Genomic DNA, 23,166 nt, shown 5'->3' on the forward strand with positions numbered 1-23,166 from the left:
AATGACAATGGTCCCAAAAATGTGTCAAAATTGTCCGAAGTGTCCGCCATAATGTCGCAGTCACGAAAAAAATCGCTGATCGCTGCCATTAGTAGTAAAACATTTTTTTTTATAAAAATGCAATAAAACTATCCTCTATTTTGTAAACGCTATAAATTTTCGCTCTATTTTTGTTTATAGCACAAAAAAAAAACGGAGAGGTGATCAAATACCACCAAAATAAAGCTCTATTTGTGGGACACAAAAGGACGGCAATTATGTTTGGGAGCTACGTCGCACGACCGTGCAATTGTCAGTTAAAGTGACACAGTGCAGAATCGCAAAAACTGGCCAGGTCCTTTAGCTGCCTAAAGGTCCGGGTCTTAAGTGGTTAAATGAGAAAAAAAGTCCACTCAGGTGTTTAAAAATCATTCAGACATAACTGAAAAATACAAGCTCACTTGGCTACTCTTCCACAGCACTGCTGCTATAGTTACTGGTCCCTCAAACCACCAGATCTTCCAGGCCCACAGTCTTGGATGCGTACAGTCTTTGGGCTCCTTAAACGCACACAGCTTCAATCCCCTCAATGCAGACAGCTTCCGGCTCCTTGGATGCACACAGCTTGAAGCCCTTCAACATACACAGCTTTTAACTTCTTAGGCCCCATGCACACGGGACGCTGGTGCAAACTCAGCTAAACACACGTTTTCCGAAGTTGTGGATTGTCCACTTGCCACGTCACCTGGCCATGTCACCTGCCACAAGTTGTGGATTATCCACTTGCCAAATCACCTGGCCACGTCACCTGCCACAAGTTGTGGATTGTCCACTTGCCACTTCACCTGCCACAAGTTGCGGATTGTCCACTTGCCACGTCACCTGCCACAAGTTGCGGATTGTCCACTTGCCATGTCACCTGGCCACGTTACCTGGCCACGTTACCTGCCACGTCACCTGTTCACATCACCTGGCACGTCATCTGGCCACAAGTTGTGGATTGTCCACTGACCACATCACCTGGCCACGTCACCTGCCACAAGTTGTGGATTGTTCACTTGCCACATCACCTGGCCACGTCACCTGCCACGTCACCTGGCCATGTCACCTGCCACAAGTTGTGGATTGTCCACTTGCCACGTCACCTAGCCATGTCACCTGGCCACAAGTTGTGGATTGTTCACTGGCCACGTCACCTGGCAATGTCATCTGGCCATTTCACCTGCCACAAGTTGTAGATTGTCCACTTGCCACGTCACCTGCCACAAGTTGCGGATTGTCCACTTGCCACGTCACCTGGCCATGTCACCTGGCCACGTCACCTGCCACATCACCTGTTCACATCACCTGGCACATCACCTGGCCACAAGTTGTGGATTGTCCACTGGCCACGTCAACTGGTGAAGTGGATTGTTCACTTGCCACATCACCTGGCCACGTTACTTGCCATGTCACCTGCCACAAGTTGTGGATTGTCCACTTGCCACGTCACCAGGACATGTCGCCTGGCCACGTCACCTGGCCACATCACATGCCACAAGTTGTGTATTGTCCACTTGCCACATGACCTGGCCATGTCGCCTGCCACGTCACCTGGCCATGTCACCTGCCACAAGTTGTGGATTGTCCACTGGCCACGTCACCTGGCCATGTCACCTGCCATGTCACCTGGCCACATCACCTGCCACAAGTTGTGGATTGTCCACTTGCCATGCCACCTGGCCACGTCACCTGCCACGTCACCTGGCCATGTCACCTGCCACAAGTTGTGGATTGTTCCCTTGCCACATCACCTGGCCACGTCACCTGCCACAAGTTGTGGATTGTCCACTTGCCACATGACCTGGCCATGTCACCTGCCAAGTCACCTGGCCATATCACCTGCCACAAGTTGTGGATTGTCCACTGGCCATGTCACCTGGCCATGTCACCTGGCCACGTCACCTGCCACAAGTTGTGGATTGTCCACTTGCAACGTCACCTGGCCACATCACCTGCCACAAGTTGTTGATTGTCCACTTGCCACGTCACCTGGCCATGTCACCTGCCACAAGTTGTGGATTGTCCACTGGCCACGTCACCTGGCCACGTCACCTGCCACAAGTTGTGGATTGTCTACAATGCAATGCAAGCAATTACAGTTTGTTTATGTTTTTTTTATGTTTTTTCATCATTTGCCATCATTTTTGAGATTTCTAATGTAAAAAAATAGGTCACCTTTAAAAACGCCTATATACGAAAACGCGGTACCGGCGTTTTGCTGCGTTTTGTGTCTGAAACGTGGAAAACTTTTGCGTCTGAACCCATTTTAACGAGGTTAAACGCAACTGCCGAAAAACGGCAATAAACGAGACTGTGTGCATTAGGGGTGCAACGGATCAAAAAACTCACGGATCGGATCGATCCTAGGATCAGGAGTCACGGATCGGATCATTTTCGGATCAGCAAAAAAAAAAAAATTATTTATGAAAAAAAGTCGGATTCAAGCCTGGGCTCTAGCTGGGCCAATGGCTCTATATGGTAATGTCCACCATTGCCCCCCACTCATCACTGTAATGTCCACCATTGTCCCCCACTCGTCATCACCATCACTGTTCCAGTCCAACATTGCCCCCACACTAGTAAACACTGTAATAATAGCCAGTTTAACATTGCCCCCACTAGTAATCACTGTAATATAATAGCCAGTTTAACATTGCCCCCACTAGTAATCACTGTAATATAATAGCCAGTTTAACATTGCCCCCACTAGTAATCACTGTAATATAATAGCCAGTCCAACATCCAACTCACTGTACTTGCACTGTAATGTCCACGATTGTCCCCCACTCGTCATCACCATCACTGTTCCAGACCACTCCAACATTTCCCCCACTAGTAATCACTGTAATATAATAGCCAGTTTAACATTGCCCCCACTAGTAATCACTGTAATATAATAGCCAGTTTAACGTTGCCTCCACTAGTAATCACTGTAATATAATAGCCAGTCCAACATCCAACTCACTGTACTTGCACTGTAATGTCCACAATTGTCCCCCACTCGTCATCACCGTCACTGTTCCAGACCACTCCAACATTGCCCCCACACTAGTAAAGAACACTGAGTCCCCGTCCTTCATAGCGGCGCTCACTTTTCCCCCTAAGCTCCACACGTTCACCCTGATTCCCAGAGCGCGCCAAGACAGCCAGCCAAATCGGGCAGCCTTCCAATCAGAGAGGGCGCTCATCACGTGAGCAAATCAGGTGCAGAGACGGGACATCCCATTCAACCAATCACAGCCGCTCTGTGATTGGTTGGGGTGGAGCAAGATGGCCGCCGCTCCGGAGCTAGGCCAAAGCCGGGGACTTTCCTATGGCCGAGGTCGCGTGGTGTGCCGATCTGAACGGGGTGACCCGTTCGGATCACGGATTGGTGACGATCCGTTGCACCCCTAGTGTGCATGGACACATAGGATAACATTGAATGTTTAAACACGCGTTTACCAGCATTTACCAGCGTCTCGTGTGCATGGGGCCTTAATGCGCACACAGCATCTATCCTCACACAGAGCCTCTCTCACTAGCAGCCACTGCTCCAACTCCACCTTCTGCTCTCACCAGCCCCTCATTATATGGGCTGTGTGCACCTGGGCACACACTTTGCTGGCTATCCTTAAGGCCCGGACACAGGGTTGGAGATCCCATCCCACCCAAGACTCTGAAGGATCTCTGCTGTAATCCGCTGTGTCCACTTTAACCCCATTTTCATAGGGACAGAGCCTCGCTCTGCCACAATATATATATATACTGTATATCATGTACTGACGGCCTATGTAATTTCTTGAGGCCTTAAAACACCAGAACAGTACAAATATCCCCCAAATTACCATTTTATGCAAAGTAGTCAATCCAAGGTACTTTGGATTGACTACTAATAAGAGCCATTCCAATTTAAAAAAGAAATAAAAAATGTAATGCATTTTTTTTACAATTTTCTTTTTAAAAAACACTATGACCAGAGCAATATAGTGTTACCATAGTAACACTGTACTACTCTGGGGAAGTGATCAAGATTTTTTAGATTTTTTTTTACTGGTTCAATGTTATGGTTGCTTCTACCAGTGAATTTCACTGTAATAAGCAACCATTTTTACAGAATAAAATCAATTCAGTCAGTGTTTACTACTTTGGTTAGCTGTGCTTGGCAACAGCTAATCACATGGTACAGATTGGCCCTGTCTGTACCATGTGATAACTGCGACCAATCACAGAGATCAGCACAGTAGTACACAATGGATAGCATGAATGAAAACCATTCATTGTGTACAATTGTCATGTGACACAGCGAGTGACAGATTGCACTTGGGGCCGTCTGCTTACCGGTGCGGCCGATATTCACTTTTTTTGAAGGATCGGTTACAAACTTCCCGATGTTACCGATATTGCTTCAAGAGGTTGCACTAGGGGGGACGGTGGTCAGTCTCAGGCCCCAGGCCCTGTCAGGTGGGGGCCCTGTCAGGTAGGCTGTACGGGGCCCTGTGATTTCTAACAGCAGCCCTGATGCCATTCATTTGTAAATCTTACTTAAGAGCTGCAAGAAATAACGGTGGGAGGGGAGGGGCGGGGAGAGAGACTCTGAGCACATAGTGGGATAATGGAGACACGTAAACTGAGCACGGTATAATGGAACAGCAGCCATGATTACCGTGGTCAGTACACCTAAGGGGACACAGGAACAGACAGGATCAACCAGGTATTTTACGCGATGTTCGCCGGTGAGAGGAGACTGATGGCGTGTTCCCAGTACAGAGGAACAACGATCAGTCTCCTAGTGTTAACCCCTACCCTGCCAGTGACATTTATACAGTAATCAGTGCATTTTTATAGCACTAATCTCTGTATAAATGTGAATGGTCCAAAAATAGTGTCAAAAGTGTCCGATATTTCAGCCACAATGTCACAGTCACGATAAAAAACGCAGATTGCCGCCGATACCAGTAAAAAAAAAATAAAAAAAATTTAAATGGCATAAATCTATCCCCTATTTTGTAGACACTATGGGCCAGATCCACAAAAACGGGCATATATTTAGGCGGGCGTAACGCATCTCATATGCGCTACGCCGACGTAACTCAGAGTGGCTCGTAGGGTATCCACAAAGCACTTGCTCCCATATGTGTGCCGGCGTAACGTAAATCGGCTGGCGTAAGCCCGCGTAATTCAAAGTAGGCTTGGAGTGGGCTTGGAGTGTTGTATGGTAATCTGGTATGACCCCACGTAATTGACACTTTTTACGAACGGCGCATGTGCCATCCGTGGACGTATCCCAGTGAACATGCGCGAAATCACGTCGCAAATAGTCAATGCTTTCGACGTGAACATAACTTACGCAAAGCCCTATTTGCGAACGATTTACGCAAACTACGTAAACAACGGAAAATTTTACGCTGGCCCGACGTCCATACCTAACATTGCATACACCTCATAGAGGCAGGGGTAACGTTACGCCAAAAAAAGCCTTACGTAAATGACGTAAAAAAATGCGCCGGGCGGATTTACGTTTGAGAATCGGCGTATCTAGCTAATTTGCATACTCTACGCGGAAATCAACGGAAGCGCCACCTAGCGGCCAGCGTAAATATGCACCTAAGATCCGACGGCGTACTAAAACGTACGTCAGTTGGATCTAGCCCACATTCAGGCGTATCTTGTTTTGTGGATACAAAACAAAGATCCGACGGCGCATCGTAGAACTTACGCGGCGTATCAATAGATACGCCGCCGTAAGTTCTTTGTGGATCTGGCCCTATATCTTTTGCGCAAACCAATAAATATACACTTATTGCTATTTTTTTATCAAAAATATGTAGAAGAATACATATCGGCCTAAACTGCAGATTTTTTTAATGTTTTTTTTAAATTGGGATATTTATTATAGCAAAAAAGTAAAAAATAATGTGTTTTTTTTAAAACTTGTTACTCTTCTTTTGTTTATAACGCAAAAAATAAAAAACGCAGAGGTGATCAAATACCACCAAAAGAAAGCTCTATTTGTGGGGAAAAAATTCATTTAGGTACAGTGTAGCATGACTGCGCAATTGTCATTCAAGGTGCGACAGTGCTGAGAAACTGAAAATTGGCCTGGGCAGGAAGGGGGTGAAAATGCCCTGTATTGAACTGGTTAAAGGAACAGAAGCTTTTTTCAGGGTTACAACTGCTTTAAATCAATGGATTTATTTCTGCTCAAATTGGACTTCTCCAAGCACCCATTATGGAACATTCTGCTCCTGCAGATTCTGATTAGAACAATAATAAAAACATATTTGCATAAACTTGCATTCAATGTGTGTTTTGTTACCTTTAGTGCAATTTTACAATTTAGTGCAATTGTACAGTTGTGTTGCCCTTAGTGCAATTGTACAATTTAGTGCAATTGTACAGTTGTGTTGCCCTTAGTGCAATTGTACAATTTTCATACAAAAGTGCATATTGTTGACATAACATACGATTAATACATGATCTATTTAGTGAAATGCTTTCCTTGGTTAATTATAGTGATGGAATAATGTTGCTCTGCATATATTTCTGCTTAAATTACTGAAATAAAATTCTGAGTAGCTCACTGTTGTCACAGTCTGTCACACAACACTTGAAGTTTCATGCTTTCACTGATAATACAATATTTAACTCCGGTGTACATGCAAACATGACCTTTGAAAGGATTCGAGTGAAAATATTTACATTTCCAAAGTTTAGGTAGATGACAGCTCTTACGGTAGAACGAGTGCTGGTAGTCCACCTGGCATGTCTGATTAAGCAGTAAATATATGAAAAATACATTTACACATTTACAGTAACTTCATTGTACACATTTATAGAATACTGGAACATTTTAAGTGACTGAATTAACCCTATGAATAATTCACTGTGCAAGAATGAATGAATAGGAAGAACCTGTAGGTGTCTAGTAGGGATAAGAATATATTCGAACTGAAGTATGCCACAAAATGTGCAGTTTTCGTGTTTTTGACTAAATTGCAATGAAGCGTCACTGCAAGGCAAAATAATAGCAAGAAAACAAAAGCTATTTGCTCTGTGCACTGGACTTATGATTTAGATACAGTGAGGGAAAAAAGTATTTGATTCCCTGCTGATTTCGTATATTTGCTCACTAACAAAGAAATGATCAGTCTATAATTGTAATGGTAGGTTTATTTTAACAGTGAGAGACAGAATAACAACAAAAATATCCAGAAAAACGCACTTGAAAAAAGTTATAAATCGATTTGCATTTTTATGAGTGAAATAAGGATTTGATCCCCTATCAATCAGCAAGATTTCTGCCTCCCAGGTATCTTCTATACAGATAACAAGCTGAGATTAGGAGCACTCTCTTAAAGGGAGTGCTCCTAATCTCAGCTTGTTACCTGTATAAAAGACACCTGTCCACAGAAACAATCAATCAATCAGATTCCAATCTCTCCACCATGACCAAGACCTCCCTTTGTGCCGTTTCAATGATCATGAGAACGGTGGAGAATCAGCCCAGAACTACATAAGAGAATCTTGTAAATGATCTCAAGGCAGCTGGGACCATAGTCAACGAGAAAACAATTGGCAACATACTATGCCATGAAGAACTGAAATCCTGCAGCGCCCGCAAGGCCCCGCTACTCAAGAAAGCACATGTACAGGCCCGTCTGAAGTTTTCTAATGAACATTCAGACGAGAACTGGGATGAAGTGTTGTGGTCAGATGAGACCAAAATTTAGCTCTTTGGCATCAACTCAATTCGCCGTGTTTGGAGGAGGAGGAATGCTGCCTATGACCCCAAAAATACCATCCCCACAGCCAAACATGGAGGTGAAAACATTATGCTTTGGGTGTGTTTTCTGCTAAGGGGACAGGACAACTTCACTGGATCAAAGGGACGATGGACAGGGCCATGTACCGTCAAATTTTGGGTAAGGACCTCCTTCCCTCAACCAGGACATTGAAAATGGGTCATGGATGGGTATTGCAGCATGACAATGACCCAAAACAGATGGCCAAGGCCACAAAGGAGTGGCTTAAGAAGAAGCACATTGAAGTAATGGGGTGGCCTACCAAGTCTCCAGACCTTAATCCCATAGAAAATATGTGGAGGGAGCTGAAGGTTCGAGTTACCAAACATCAACCTCAAAACGTTAATGACTTGGAGAGGATCTGAAAAGAGGAGTGGGACAAACTCCCTCCTGAGATGTGTGCAAACCTGGTGGAAAACTACAAGAAACTGACAATGAAAAATGTGTGTTGTTTCATGCCACAGAGTGGTAACTCTGGATACAACATAGATAAACATGTGCCACGTCCTATGAATATAGAATAAAGAAGAACATTTGGGACTTGAATTTTATAGGCATAGTAACACAAAGAACTATTTAATATAAAAATATTAATTTATTAGACATAAAATTAACAAACTTGCTAAAAATCCACATTTGACACATAGAACCAACAAAACTGCTAGTATACAAAACCATAGGAAACTCTGGAGTGATTCAGTGATTGCAATTAACATTCCATATAGTTAACTTAACAAAAGTCCAGAGAACTATGGTTTTGTATACTGGCGGTTTTGTTGGTTCTATGTGTCAAATGTGGATTTTTAGCAAGTTTGTTAATTTTATGTCTAATACATTTATATTAAATAGTTCTTTGTGTTACTGTGCCTATAAAGTCCAAGTCACAAATTTTCTTTGTTATTCCAACTACAAGAAACATCTGACCTCTGTGATTGCCAACAAGGGTTTTGCCACCAAGTACTAAGTCATGTTTTGCAGAAGGGGTCAAATACTTTTTTCACTCATTAAAATGCAAATAAATGTATACATTTTTTAAAATGCTTTTTTTCTGGATTTTTTGTTGTTATTCTGTCTCTCACTGTTAAAATAAACCTACCATTAAAATAATAGACTGATCATTCCTTTGTCAGTGGGAAAACGTACAAAATCAGCAGGGGATCAAATACTTTTTCCCCTCACTGTAAGGCCAGGCACACCTCATAACTTCAAGACACTTCATTCAAGGTTTCCTTGCCCAACAGCGACTTTTCACGAAGACAGTCAATAAGTAAAAAAAAGAAGTAATACTTATTTTTTCATTATTAATTAGTGTGGTAAATAAATAAATTGGTGTGTTTTGTTGATGTTTGTGATTTTTAAGAAATAGTAACACATGGATGAACCCAATGGTAACGGTGAAAAAATTGCTATTTTAACCACTTGCTTTACTGGGCACTTTCACCCCCTTCCTGCCCAGGCGAAATTTCAGCTTCCGGCACTGCGTCGTTTTAACTGACAATTGCGTGGTCGTGCGATGTGGCTCCCAAACAAAATTTACATCCTTTTTTTCCCACAAATAGAGCTTTATTTTGGTGGTATTTGATCGCCTGTGCGTTTTTATTTTTTGTGCTATAAACAAAAAAAGAGTGTCAATTTTGAAAAAAACACAATATTTTTTACTTTTTGCTATAATAAATATTCTCAGTTTAGGCCGATTTCGTATTCTTCTACATATTTTTGTTAAAAAAAAAAAAAAAATCGCAATAAGCGTATAGTGACTGGTTTGAGGAAAAGTTATAGCGCCTACAAGATAGGGGACATAGTTATTATTTATTTTTATTTTTTTACTAGGAATGGCGGCGATCTGCGATTTTTTTTATCTGGACTGCGACATTATAGCAGATACATCAGACACTTTTGACACATTTTTGGCACCATTCACATTTATACAGTGAACAGTGCTATAAATATGCACTGATTACTGTATAAATGTGACTGTCAGGGATGGGGTTAACACTAGGGGGCGAGGAAGGGGTTAAATATGTAGCCTAGTGAGTGATTCTAACTGTAGGGGGAGAAGACTGACTGGGGGAGGTGACCGATCTGTGTCCCTATGTAGAAGGGACACAGCATCGGTCTCCTCTCCCTGACAGTACGTGGATCTCTGTGTTTACACACAGAGATCCACGGTCCTGCTCAGCTACTGGGCAATCGCGGGTGCCCGGCGGCCATCGCGGCTGCCAGGCACGCGCATCGTGTTCCCAGTAACGTGGCGGGTGTGCGCCCCCTAGTGGCCTTAAAAGACGAGGACGTCATATGACATCCTGTCAGAAGATATGGAGCTACTGTGCCGCCGTCAATTGACGGCGGCCGGTGGTTGAGTGGTTAAGAACCATTGTATTTTACTATAAACATTTTAAGGTGGAATAGAATTTAATGTGGATATATCACCATGATTGTAGTACCACATCCCTTGATTTTAAAGTATGGTTGCAGTTTTGTGGGACTTTTTAGGTGCAATACAAAAACAATACAGTAGTATTCATTAAAATAATTCAATATTTATTTTGACGAGATTAAAAAGAGGTATTGTAAAAACATATACAATATGACTCATGGTACAGTCCTTATGTTTACAGTGGCATTTGTCTAAATCCCGACATGTTTTGTCCTAAAACTGGGCTTCCTCAGGAGGTACTATCCGATTGGGGTCGAGGCCGTCTAATAAAAAGAAAATATGTACTATAAATCATAACAATTAATATTTTTACATTAACATAAACAGTACGTATGTGTGTGCTGAGGAAGCTCAGTTTTAGGGTGAAACATGTTGGGATCTACACAAATGCCGCTGTAAACATAAGGACTGTACCATATGAGTCATACTGTATATTTTTTTTACAATAACTTTTTTTATTATCTTGTTTAAATAAATATAAATATTGAATTACTTTAATGAAATCTACTGGATTATTTTTGTATTGCACCTAAAAAGTCCCACAAAACCGCAACCATATATTAAAATATAAATACTTTTTTTTATTTTTTACCTAAAGATATCACAATCATCTTTAAGATGTGATCATGTATGTATTGTCTAAACATTTTTTTTTGGGCTGGCAGTTGTGGTACAGCCCCATTCACTTGGATGGGTCACATTTGGTGGCTGTACTGCCTGCCAAATGCGGCATGCTGTATAATTTTTGCCTTGCCAAGAAGCAAACAATCCTGGCCACGGCAATTTGTACTACCCACCACTTTGGCCACCATTACACAGCTTATGTAGGTGGCTGGGGGCAGTAAAATGCAGTCTGTTTTTCCCCTCTCCTTTTTCTTCCCTCTTACCTTTTATTCAAGGTTGTCCTCAATTCAGATACTAACCTGCCCAGGAGTTCTGCCACTGCAAGGTTTCCCCTTGACATTGTCAGCAGTCTGGCTGCCTCTTTTTGGCTCAGACAGCCAGCCTCCAATGACGTGGGCCTCCGGCCACTGTGAGTCTTTGCTTGTGAAGCCTGGTATATGTGAAATTCATATCCCAGAAAGCTTTGGGAGCAGGTACATGTAATTCTCATCTAGGTGAGAGTGGAGGCAGTTGTATTTAAAAAGGCAACCCATTCTACAACTGTAATGTAACTCAGGAACCATATGTTCATATTGGATAAAGTTATTTGGCTGTTGGATTCCTGTGCTTTTCTTACTTAAGAGTTTGGGGGAAGCAACACATTTTAACAGAAGATTAATATACTGCTTCTTAAAGCCGGGTTCCAGGCATAATTTTTTATTTGTTTTGTAAGCTAAAATTAATCACATTAAATAGTCCCTAAAATATATTAAAAGGAGTTGTAAAGGAAACATTTTTTTTGCCTAAAACTAATGTCTGCAAGGTAGTCAGAGAGAATAGTGTAATGATTCTGTTAAAAACGAGTAAATACCTATTAAATTCCTTCATCTATATCACCTCCGGTGTTCTAGTTTCTGTTTTTTCATTCACTTCCTGGTTTGCGGCGCTCGTTCATGTAAGAACTACATTTCCCAGTATGCATTGCACTGGTTTTCAGGGAGAGGTGCATGCTGGGTAATTTTTAGGCACAGTAAAGCCTAGAGACTCCTGGGAAATGAGTGTCATCATTTCCCAGGAGGCAATGGGGTCTTAAGACAGGAAGTTGAACCACCTAGGACCAGTCAGATAGAATTGAGTACATTGTTTTTTTTTTTACATTAATGGCAAGCTGTTAATAGAAAGTTCATTTTTAGGGTGGAACTCCGTTTTAAGATTCTCTTTTTAAATAAGGCCCAGTTATATCCAAAACGTTTTTGATAGGATATGGAAGAGTTAGAACTTCTCTCATTTTTTTCTGCTGTCTGGGACCCTTAATTGGGGGAAATTAAAAACATGTCTGAGAAAATGGAGTGTAGCAAATCAGCCTTTCAATTTTCATTTTCTAAGCAGTGTAGAAAAAAATTAAAGATAGAAGCTGATTGGCTACTTTGAGTCATGGCACCAGTTGATATAAAACTTGTCTCAGACCTTTTTTTATGAATTTCCCCCCATTTTGTCTTTTTACTGGTACAGGAAGAAAGGGTAAGTGCCTCCAATGGAGACACAATTTTTTATTAGAATGGATTTTTTATTTTTTTTGCTTTCTGTAACCATATTGAAGAGACTTCTCATTTCCAGTCTTGGTGATTCTGTGAGAGTGTCATCTTAACAGGAAGTCTAGAGATATCTCTGCAATAGGACACTGTTTTGTTGTTTGATATTACAGAGATATCTCTAGACTTCCTGTTAAAATGACACTCTCACAGAATCACCAAGACAGGAAATGAGGAGAAGTCTCTTCAATACGGTTACAGAAAGCAAAAAAAAAAAAATCTGTGGTTTTGAAGTCGTATATGAAATGTGTAAAGAAAGATTACACTTCAATACTTAGAAGTATAACATTTATTAAAAGTATCGACAAATACAGATAAACAAAATTTTAAAAAAAGATACCGTTTTGCCGCGGAGTCCTCCCGCTTTTCATACGGCATGGCCAGATAATCACACAGAAGCATGCCTAATTGCAGCTCTGTTATGAGACTGAGGTCTTAGGCCTTGTACACACGATCAGTCTAAACCGATGAGAACGGACTGAAGGACCGTTCTCATCGGTTAACCAATGAAACTGACTGATGGTCAGTCGTGCCTACACACCATCAGTTAAAAAAACGATCGAGTCCAAGCGGTGACGTAAAACACAACAACATGCTAAAAAAAACAAAGTTCAATGCTTCCAAGCATGCGTCGACTTGATTCTGAGCATGCGCGGGTTTTGAACCGATGCTTTTTTGCACTAACCATCGTTTTTTACCTATCGGTTAGGCGTCCATCAGTTCAATTTTAAAGCAAGTTCTACATTTTTGGACCGAAGGATAACTGACTGATGGGGCCCACACACGGTCGGTTTAGAACGATGAAACTGAACTTCAGTCCATTCTCATCGGTTTAGACTGATCGTGTGTACAGGGCTTTACAAGTTTTGGCTGTATTAATATAGAACTTGAATGTAAGGAAATGACCAATCGTAAAGAAGAAAGTGGGCTCGGCCACATCCTGGTCAGTTAACAATAACATTCCTTTGGTATAAGGTAAAACCATGCTTATGTCCTTATATGGCCTCCATAACCAAGAGGTTAGGTTGGAATATTAGAATTCATTAATGAGCCACAATATTAATAAGGAAATATGTAATATGCAATTTCCCCATCAGATAACAGAAGTTCAATTCTTTTCACACAAAAACTAAGAGAAAGATTTTCAACTTCTCTTTTTAGGTTTCTGGGTTTCAACTTCTCTTTTTTTTTGGTAGAAATTACCGCTGAATTAAAATAAACTGTTATTTTTTAAAAAAAAGTGATACAAGGGCAGTTTTTATATTTAAGTTCAACCTTCACATTGTATGTCAGCTGGTATCCATCTGTAAATAAATGCTGGAGGGATAAAGAACATCAGCTGTTAGTATGTCTTTACTATACGATTGCCCACAGTTTGCATGTGGATGAGACAGCTGAAGCCTGTACAAACAGCCCGGCATGCACCTGATGTCAAGCGTGTATATTGTGGAGGTTCTGACATGCTGATGTCTCTCCATAGCGGTGATTACATTTTCAGTTTGTCAATTATGCGGCCAGTATCACCTGTAGCAGCTTGGTGTATTCTGATAATTCTGCACTCTGCAGGTAACAGGGAATTAAATGTTTCTCTCTGCCACAGGGCATTAAATGCGACACTTTATAACATTTTCTAAATCCAAGGCATTTGTCATATAAAAATTCTGACACGAGCTGACCTTTCTCAACTGTACTTGTAGAATGTCAGGCTTCATCCATGCTGGCTCTTCACTATGCTTTAAGGCAAAAAAGATGTAAGAAAGCTTTTAATACCCATTGTAATACTCAATAGCTTTGAATGTGAAAAAGGAGAGACTCGTTTTAACCAAAAATAATTATAGATCATAAAGAAGCATGTCATATCATTTTACCTAACAATAGCCAATGTTGTTAAAAGGCCACCCATTGTTTAAATAAGAACTGTTACAGGCTTTTGCTAATAGCAGTTTTGTTATGCTATAAAAAAGGGGTTTATGCTGGTTCCAGGGTTGGTTTAATGTCTGTGAGGGCCCCAACCCTCTGGATGAAAGGAACATAGAATAGAATGGCAGGCTGGACCGAATGGCAAGTTAGAGACTCTCCTTGCGGAGGCTTATGGCAAATGAAAAACATTTTTGAATCTTTCTATTTTTGCAACATGTATGCTGTTATTCTTGTTACACTTTGGATTACATCAAAAGAAGGTCCAATTGAACTTATTTTTACTTTGTAAACTGCAATATGGGAAAAAAAGAACAGAATGGCAGGCTGATGAGAAGTCAGCTGGTAATAGTTATGCCGCGTACACACGACCATTTTTAATGGTCTAGAAAAAACAAAGTTTTTTTCAACCCGATTATTGTTAAGCCGGCCTTGCCTACACACGATCGTGAAAAGAAAATGCTCTAGCAAAGCGCCGTGACATACAACACGTACCACGGCACTATAAAGGGGAAGTTCCATTCGGATGGCGCCACCCTTGGGGCTGCTTTTGCTGATTTGGTGTTAGTAAAAGTTTGGTGAGAGTCTATTCACACTTTTCAGTCTTCGTGCTTTTCAGTCTGTTACAGCGTGACGAATGTGCTATCTCCATGACGAACGCTAGTTTTACCAGAACGAGCGCTCCCGTCTCATAACTTGCTTCTGAGCATGCACGTTTTTCACGTCGTTAAAGCCCACACAGACCATTTTTTTACGACGTTAAAAACGATGTGTAAATTTAGAGCATGTTCTAAATTTTTAATGCCCATTTTTTACGTTGTCAAAAATGCTCTGAAGCCCACACACGATAGTTTTTAATGACATTAAAAAAAACTAAATTTTTTACATCCCGAAAAACAGTCGTATGTACTCTATTCATTGCCTGAGGTTGTGTAGCTTATAAGAGAGCTATTGTGACATGAATATTTAAGGTTCTGGCCATCATATCATTTTGTTTTAGGGGCAAAGTAAGCTGGATCCTGACTGGATTCTTTTTTCTACTGATCGGAAATATTTGTTATACAGAAGTTTTCAATGGATCGAGAGCATACACCCAAGAGTAAAAGCTGCATTGCTTCCTTTCTTCTTGGTTTTCTACTTTGGCGATCTTGCCAGTAACATACTTCATTCTTTAGACTGCCAACACTAAGGGTACTGTACCAATGCAGGGGCAGTGCTGTCACCCTAGGACAGGAAGTGTAAAAGGACAACAGAACACCTACCCCTCTCCTCATCTCTTTAACATAGGGATAGAGGTGTTTTGTAGTTCTCAGAGGTGAACTGGCCAGGGCTGATATTATTTCTTCAGAAAGTACTGTAGAGTGCACAAGAACTTGCAAGCTTACTGGATTTCTGGAATGAAATAAAAGGTACTTTTCAAACATATATAACCCCAATTTTTTACCTACGGGCAAGCTTATAATACAGTTTGTCTGTGGGTCAAATAAATATGTCCTAATAAACATGAATTGTTTAGGAGTTATTCTAGTGAACAGCAGCCGGTGACATCACTGGCGCATGCACTCTGAAGGATTGGCATACCCGTGTCGTTCCTTCAAAGCTGTGTCCTAAAGGCTGAGACTCCTGCGCACATGCGTGTGATTGACATCTTTGCAGCTCGACCAATCAGATGGCCAGATTCCCCGAACCCAGAAGGAAGACCGGATAAAGATGGAAGCCTCTGCAGGGGTGACAGCGCAACACTGGAGGGCTTTGTTTTAAGGTAAGTCTTTCGTTATGTGCTTGTATGTGGTGTATACTAGCAAATTATGATATTGTCTTGCATGGGGAAACTTTTTTTTTTCTTAAAGACTTTACTACCGCTTTAATAGACCAAAATTAGGCAAATAAGAGAAGTTTGTTGTTATGGTTTACACTTTATTATAATTCAGTTTTTATTACACTTTAAAGAGACTTACGTGAGAACAACATGTTTCCACCATATCCATGGCATAAAGGTAGAAGAAGTACTGCACTAAAACTGCAATTGAGGAAGATGACATGTAATCTGCTATTCTCATAAGAAACACATAGAAATTTGAGAAATGGGGAACTGATAAAGGCTATAAGAACTGTAAAGCAAGTCAAAGACATGCACATGATTGTGGCCTAATCTTGCACTCTGCAGCCTCCTGGTTGAATTTTCTCAGGAAAACATGGTGACCTGGTCACCCAACAAGGTTTTTCCCAAAGTGCCTATACGAGAGGCATCTGAATGCATTGTGTAACTACTCTTCCAAGACAGCATTATTGTTCTGGAAGTGGACTGTAGTATTTTTTTTTTAGGCTTCTAATGCCAGTATTTGATTGCCTTTAAATATTTCATGCCAGCATTACAAATATTTAGATAAATGTATATGGGATTAGGACTTTAGAAATGATTACTAGAGCTTTTTAAATGATTAAAATAAATTCTGTTTATTTGGTTACCAAGCCTAAAACTTTATCTGTACGATAGCTGTAATTCATCAGTGCAGTTTTCTTAATTTTACACTTATAAAATGAGCAGCGAAAAGAGGGACTTCATTGAAAAAAATTGCTTACCCTAGTCCTATTTAGAACTACTGCTAGGATCAATTTTTCACCTGGCAATAAAAGGCACATAACATTAGTCTTTTTTTCCTAGCTGATGTTCTTTTACTATGAGAATTATGCAATAAAGGTATTTCTTGCTAATTATTCAGTTTAAAGGGGTGAGGGCAGTTTAAAAATAAAAATAAAAATCATCAAATTAATAATTGTAAATATACAGTGCTTTGAAAAATTATTTATATCCCTTGAAATTTTCCACATTTTGTCATGTTACAACCAAAAATGTAAATGTATTTTATTGTGATTTTATGTGATAGACCAACACGGAGTGGAACATAATTGTGAAGTAGAAGGAAAATGATAAATGTTTTTTAAGAATATTTACAAATATGTGAAAAGTGTGACGTGCATTTGTATTCAGTCCCCTTTACTCTGATACCCCAACTAAAATCTAGTGGAACCAGTGGCCTTCAGAAGTCCACCTGTGTGTAATTTGATCTCAGTATAAATACAGATGTTCTGTGAAGCCTTCAGAGGTTTGTAAGAGAAACAATTATTAGTAGTGCACTCCACAAATTTGGCTTTTATGGAAGAGTGGCAAGAAGAAAGCCATTGTTGAAAGAAATCCATTAGAAGTCCCGTTTGCAGTTTGCGAGAAGCCATGTGGGAGACACAGCAAACATGTGGAAGAAGGTGCTCTGGTCAGATGAGACCAAAATTGAACTTTTTGGCCTAAAAGCAAAATTCTATGTGTGGCGGAAAACTAACACTGCACATCACTCTGAACACACCATCCCCACCTTGAAACATAGCGGTGGCAGCATCATGTTGTGGGGAAGCTTTTCTTCAGCAGGGACAGGGAAGCTGGGCAGAGTTTATAGGAAGATGGATGGAGTCAAATACAGGGCATCCTTAGAAGAAAACCTGTTAGAATCTGCAAAAGACTTGAGACTGGTGCGGAGGTTCACCTTTCAATAGCACAACCAACAGCCCTAAACATACAGCCAGAGATACAATGGAATGTTTTAGATCAAAGCATTTTCATGTGTTAACCCAGTCAAAGTGCAGACCTAAATCCAATTGAGAATCCATAGCAGGACTTGAAAAATGCTGTTCACAGATGCTGTCCATCCAATCTGACAGAGCTTTAGCTAATTTGCAAAGAAGAATGGGCAAAAATTTCACTCCCTAGATTTGCAAAGCTGGTAGAGACATACCCAAAAATACTTGCAGCTGTAAATGCAGCGAAAGGGGCTCTGCAATACAAATGCACACCATACTTTTCAGAAATGTATTTGCAAAAAATTTTGAAAACCATTTATCATTTTCCCTTCACATCAGAATCATGTGAGTGAGTGAGTGAGTGAGAAACTTATATAGCGCAAACAAATGCGAACTTAATCGCCTCAAGGCATGTGCCACTTTGTGTTGGTCTATCACATAAAATCCTAATAAAATACATTTACGTTTTTGGTTGTAACAAAATGTGGAAAATTTCAAGGAGTATGAATACTTTTTCAAGTCACTGTAAATTACCATGGTTTCTTTGTAAGCTTTAATTAGATGTACAGTTGTTTTTTTTTTCCTCTCAGCCTTGCAGAGATGCAGACTTTAACCTCCCTGGCGGTATGATTCTTTCCAATTTTAGGTGCTGATGATAAAGTTTGAAACACAAAATCATAAATTATAATAAAATAAATAATAACAAATAATAATTTAATAATAACAATACTTTTTATTCAATAAATCTTAACAAATAATATATTCAGAAACTCCGATTTTTTGGTGGTCAAACAAGGGTGCAAAATCATTATTCAGTAAACGTCTCGGGTATGAAAATTTTTAAAGCAAGGTACAGCGCAAAGTCCAACGTCGCAGTCGGAACAATAGGAACACGTTTCTTTACGGATTTTGTTCCGGTGTCGTCGCGTTTGGAGCAGCAAACCACACACATCCTTGTGGGTGCTGTTTTTTTTTCAGTGGGTGGAATGTGGTCCAAAAAATGACAACCAGTCAGTCGTTCAGGGTTCACAACACCAGCAGCCCGACGTCCAGATCGGTTTACCGCCGTTGGCGTTTGATGCCTCAGGAAGATTTGTTCTGCCACCTTCCACACAAAGTCCGCATGGACCATAGGCCTGTCACTTTTTTTTTTCATCAGGATGAAGGAATTCCAGAGGTACTGTTCCAAAAGATGTCGGAATTTTTTTTATAATACTTTTTCTGCTGCTTTCTCATTGCTGGGTAAAAGGTCATGGCCTGGTCAGCCCTGTCCATACCTCCCATCGTGTGGTTGTAGTCCAACACAACCTGTGGCTTCATAACATCCTTGCCACCTTTGGTATGTACCATGGCGGTCGAGGTGTTATGGACTGTGCTCATAAGGGAAACGTCTTTTTTGTCCCACCACTTCAGTGCCAACATTTTCCCTTTTTGCCATGCAGCTACTTCTCCTTTCCCAAGCTTTTTCTTGGAAAATGCTGACGGCATGTCACGCCGGTTAGGCCTCACGGTCCCATAAGCGTCAGTCTTATTTAGGAGAAGGAACTCGTACAGTTCTGGGGAGGTATAAAAATTGTCTGTGGTGACACAGTAGCCCTGGTTTAGCAAGGGCTCTATCAATGAAAGAACGGAAGCGGTTGCCATCCCAAAACTGCTGAATCGATCACAGAATTTGGTCCCATTCCCAGTGTACAGGACTTAGTTCCAGATATATCCAGAGCTGGATTCACACAGCATAAATGATTTTATGCCAAAGCGAGCACGCTTTGATGCAATGAACTGTATACAGCTGAGCCTACCTTTGTAGGCCATGAGACTTTCATCAATGGTAATGTCTCGCTCAGGAACATAGGTCCACTGGAAGTTCTGCAAAATAATCTGGTAAACCTCCTAAATTTTTTTCAGCTTTGGAGCTGGATGAGAACGCTCATCAAAGTTCTCATTATTTGCAAAGTGCAAATATTTCATGATCAGTGAAAATCTATACTCCGACATGACGGTTCCAAAAAAAGGTGTGGCCAATAATTGGTTGGTGGTCCAGTACCATTTTTGCAGGGGTTTCCCCACCACTCCCTGTAAAATGATGAGGTCCATAAACTTCCAGATGTCATCGCTGGTTACTGGCTCCCATTTTCTGCACCTTGAAAATCGCTGATGGGTAGCAGATTGTTGTTCATGGTATCGATTCGTCTCCAAAACTATTTTGGCGATCACTTAATCGGTCAAAAAAAGTTGGAGGTATTCCAGGGGATTGTCATCCTCAACGTCCACTTTTATCCCAGGTGCTCCTGTAAATGGAAATCTTGGGGGCGCTACGTGCTCCGCACCGCAATCAATTGCGCACCAAGTCTGCACATCGCTGGGCACAGTTGCAGGATCGTCGCTCATATCACTTTCTGCGTCTGATGACGAACTTTCCCACGCGTCGCTGTCACTCAGCTCCTCCTCAAGTGATTCCGTATCGCTGTCGCTGTTTTGCAGCAGGTCGCATAGCGATTTTGAGGTAGAGGTGCGCTTTGCCATGGTCGCTGTGCAGTATACAGACACTGGTTCAGTAAATCTGCAGACAGGGCACTGAAGAAAGCACTGGGGGGCAATTAATTAATTTTAATCCAATAGTATCAGTGTGTTTTTACATTGTTGCTACTTATACTATTTGAATTTTGCTCCCCACTGCTCCACCTCCCTGCGTCGCGACGCTCGCAGGGAAGGGAATCAGAGGAACACAGTGCATCGGGTGGACATCCGGCCGCCGTGCACTGGGGAAAGACATTGCTGGATCACAGGGAAAAGGTAAGGCACCTCTTTCTGCATCCAGCGAGGCAAACCCGAGTGTGGCTCAGGGTTACCGATCGTAGCAAAAAAAACTCACCCCGAGCCACACTCGGGAATACCGCTCAGGGGGTTAAGCTTCATCTGCTTTGCAGCCAAACTCAGGTCCTTCTATTTGTTGGGTTTTGTACATTTACCAAACCAGAATATCAAGCGTTTGTTTCCTTCTGCTGTCAGTCAAATGCTATGAGCAGAGAGCAGGGGGCAGAACCGAGCAGCACAATGTGTGTCTATAGACAAACACAGTACAGCTTGGGATCAAGCCCACAGTGGACAGTGGCAGCAGGGTACCCTACAAGAGGAGGTTCAGGGCAAAACTATTGCACAGAGCAGGTAAGTATGACCTGTATCTGTACAGTATCCTTTACAATCAATTTAATATCAGAACTGTAAATTAAAGTATAACAAGGCAAAACTGTTTTTTTTTTTTTTTTTTAGTTTTAGATAGTGGAGAGGGATTAGACCCCGTTTTTATTGCTGTCTGTGTCCCCTTTAGGGAGATTCACCCTCTCTATTTGTCCTTTTAACCTTTATCATTAGAAAGTAAAAGAAAATCCCAAATTTTGGGTTGTCCTCAGGAAAGTAATAGAGAGAAAATCTTCTAGTTCTGTTGACCTGGGGGTCCCCAAGGAATTCCCTTAATCTGCAGCGATTTCCTCTCACTTTCTGATTGGCTATGGGACAGGAAGTGAAGAGAAATCTCTGCAATGGGACACAGATGGTGAAAAAAAATCTAATCGGGGTTATAACCCTCCCTTATCGGAAATGAAAGATGGAAAAAAAAAAGTTTTGCCTATAGGTCTATTTTAACAGACAATTGGAAAAGAGTTGTGAGTAATTAAAAACCTACAAAATGACTTTAAGGGCTGGTTAACACTAGCATCACAGGAAAGAGTTTTGTTTTCCTGTACACACTGGTGTCTCTGCTTGACAGGCTTTGGGGGGGGGGGGGGGGTGTCGGGGGAGGTGTCTTGCTTTGACATATTGTCATTTGTTCCTCATTAGGTGTAAGATCCATTTGTTGATACAGTGGAACAGAAATACATAATTAATCAAGAATTCGGTGTGAAATAACACTTGGTAAATGAAAAGTAAATCTGACCATACCCTGGTAGAATGTTGCTCAATAATTTATGTTTTGAAATGTGTGTTCTTTGTTCTAATACTACAGTCAAATTGGTGCTCAATTTCAATCATAGCAAAAAACAAATATAAAGAAGGAGCATTGAAAACTAACAAATTTCTAACTGTAAACTTGGTTTTCGTTAGGGAAAAGGTGTACATATTGTAATGAAAAATGCTTAATACATCTGGAATATCAATTAGCAAGTCTAGACAAATTTTAATTGCTTCAATACCAGACACTTTTACCCCTTTCCTGCCCAGGCAAGTTTTCATCTTTTAGTGCTGTCACACTTTGAAAGACTTGCGTGGTGTTGCAACACTGTACCCATTTTTTTTTGTTTTTGTTACTGTAGTTTTAATTGTAGATTACAAAACAGAGCCTCTTGGGCATACCCAGGCTCAGAGACACAAAAGAACAAAAAACAAATCAGTAAAAGCAAAACTAAAACATCCTAAATATACAAAGAGTTGTATGCTTAGTCCAACTATGCAAATTAGGGTGCAGGGGTTTTACCAGGCAATCTTCAATGGCAGACACAATAATGAGATGCTCTCTCTCCCAGAACCTAGTCATACAGGAAATCATCCACCTAGTGTGGCAGAGACACAAAGTTCCGCCACTTAAGGAGGAACACATTTCAAAGCCTGGTCGTCCAGAGAATCTGCATTTGTAGCTAAAGGCCGCGATTCAGATACATTGGCGCATATTTATGCCGGCGTAGCGTATCTTTTTTACACTACGTCGGAGCAGCGCGGAGAGGCATGTAGTGTATTCAGAAAGCCATTACTCATCAAGATGCGCCAGCGTAATGTATTTTCGACAGGGTAGGTCAGCGTAAGTGTAAGTGGGCGTCACCCCATGCAAATGATTTTCCGAGCGTTTCGCAGTGGTTTACGTCGGGCGTATCTTAAACGGCGCATGCGCTGTGACGTGGATGAATTTACCGTACCCATCTGCGCATGCTCACAACTACGTCCGGTGTAACCCTAAGATACGCCGGCCCACCGCCTATGCCCAGTGCATAAATACGCCCAGACATGCGCCCGTCAAGTGCAAAAATACACAAGCATTTTTTGGTGCTAGTACTTTTGCATTTGGAGCCATGTCTGCACCAGTGACTACTAAGGATAGGAGGAAGAAAAATTTCAGCCCTGAGGAGAAGGCAATTATTATCGAGGCCCTCTCCAAGTACGGCGCGTGTCTCCATGGGGCACAGAGTGGCACGACCAGCAAGGTCCAGAAAGATGAGATCCTGCTGGAGATTAGAACACAGATGAATGC

This window comes from Rana temporaria, chromosome 4 (genome assembly GCF_905171775.1).
Source record: "Rana temporaria chromosome 4, aRanTem1.1, whole genome shotgun sequence".
In the NCBI taxonomy this organism is placed as follows: Eukaryota; Metazoa; Chordata; class Amphibia; order Anura; family Ranidae; genus Rana; species Rana temporaria.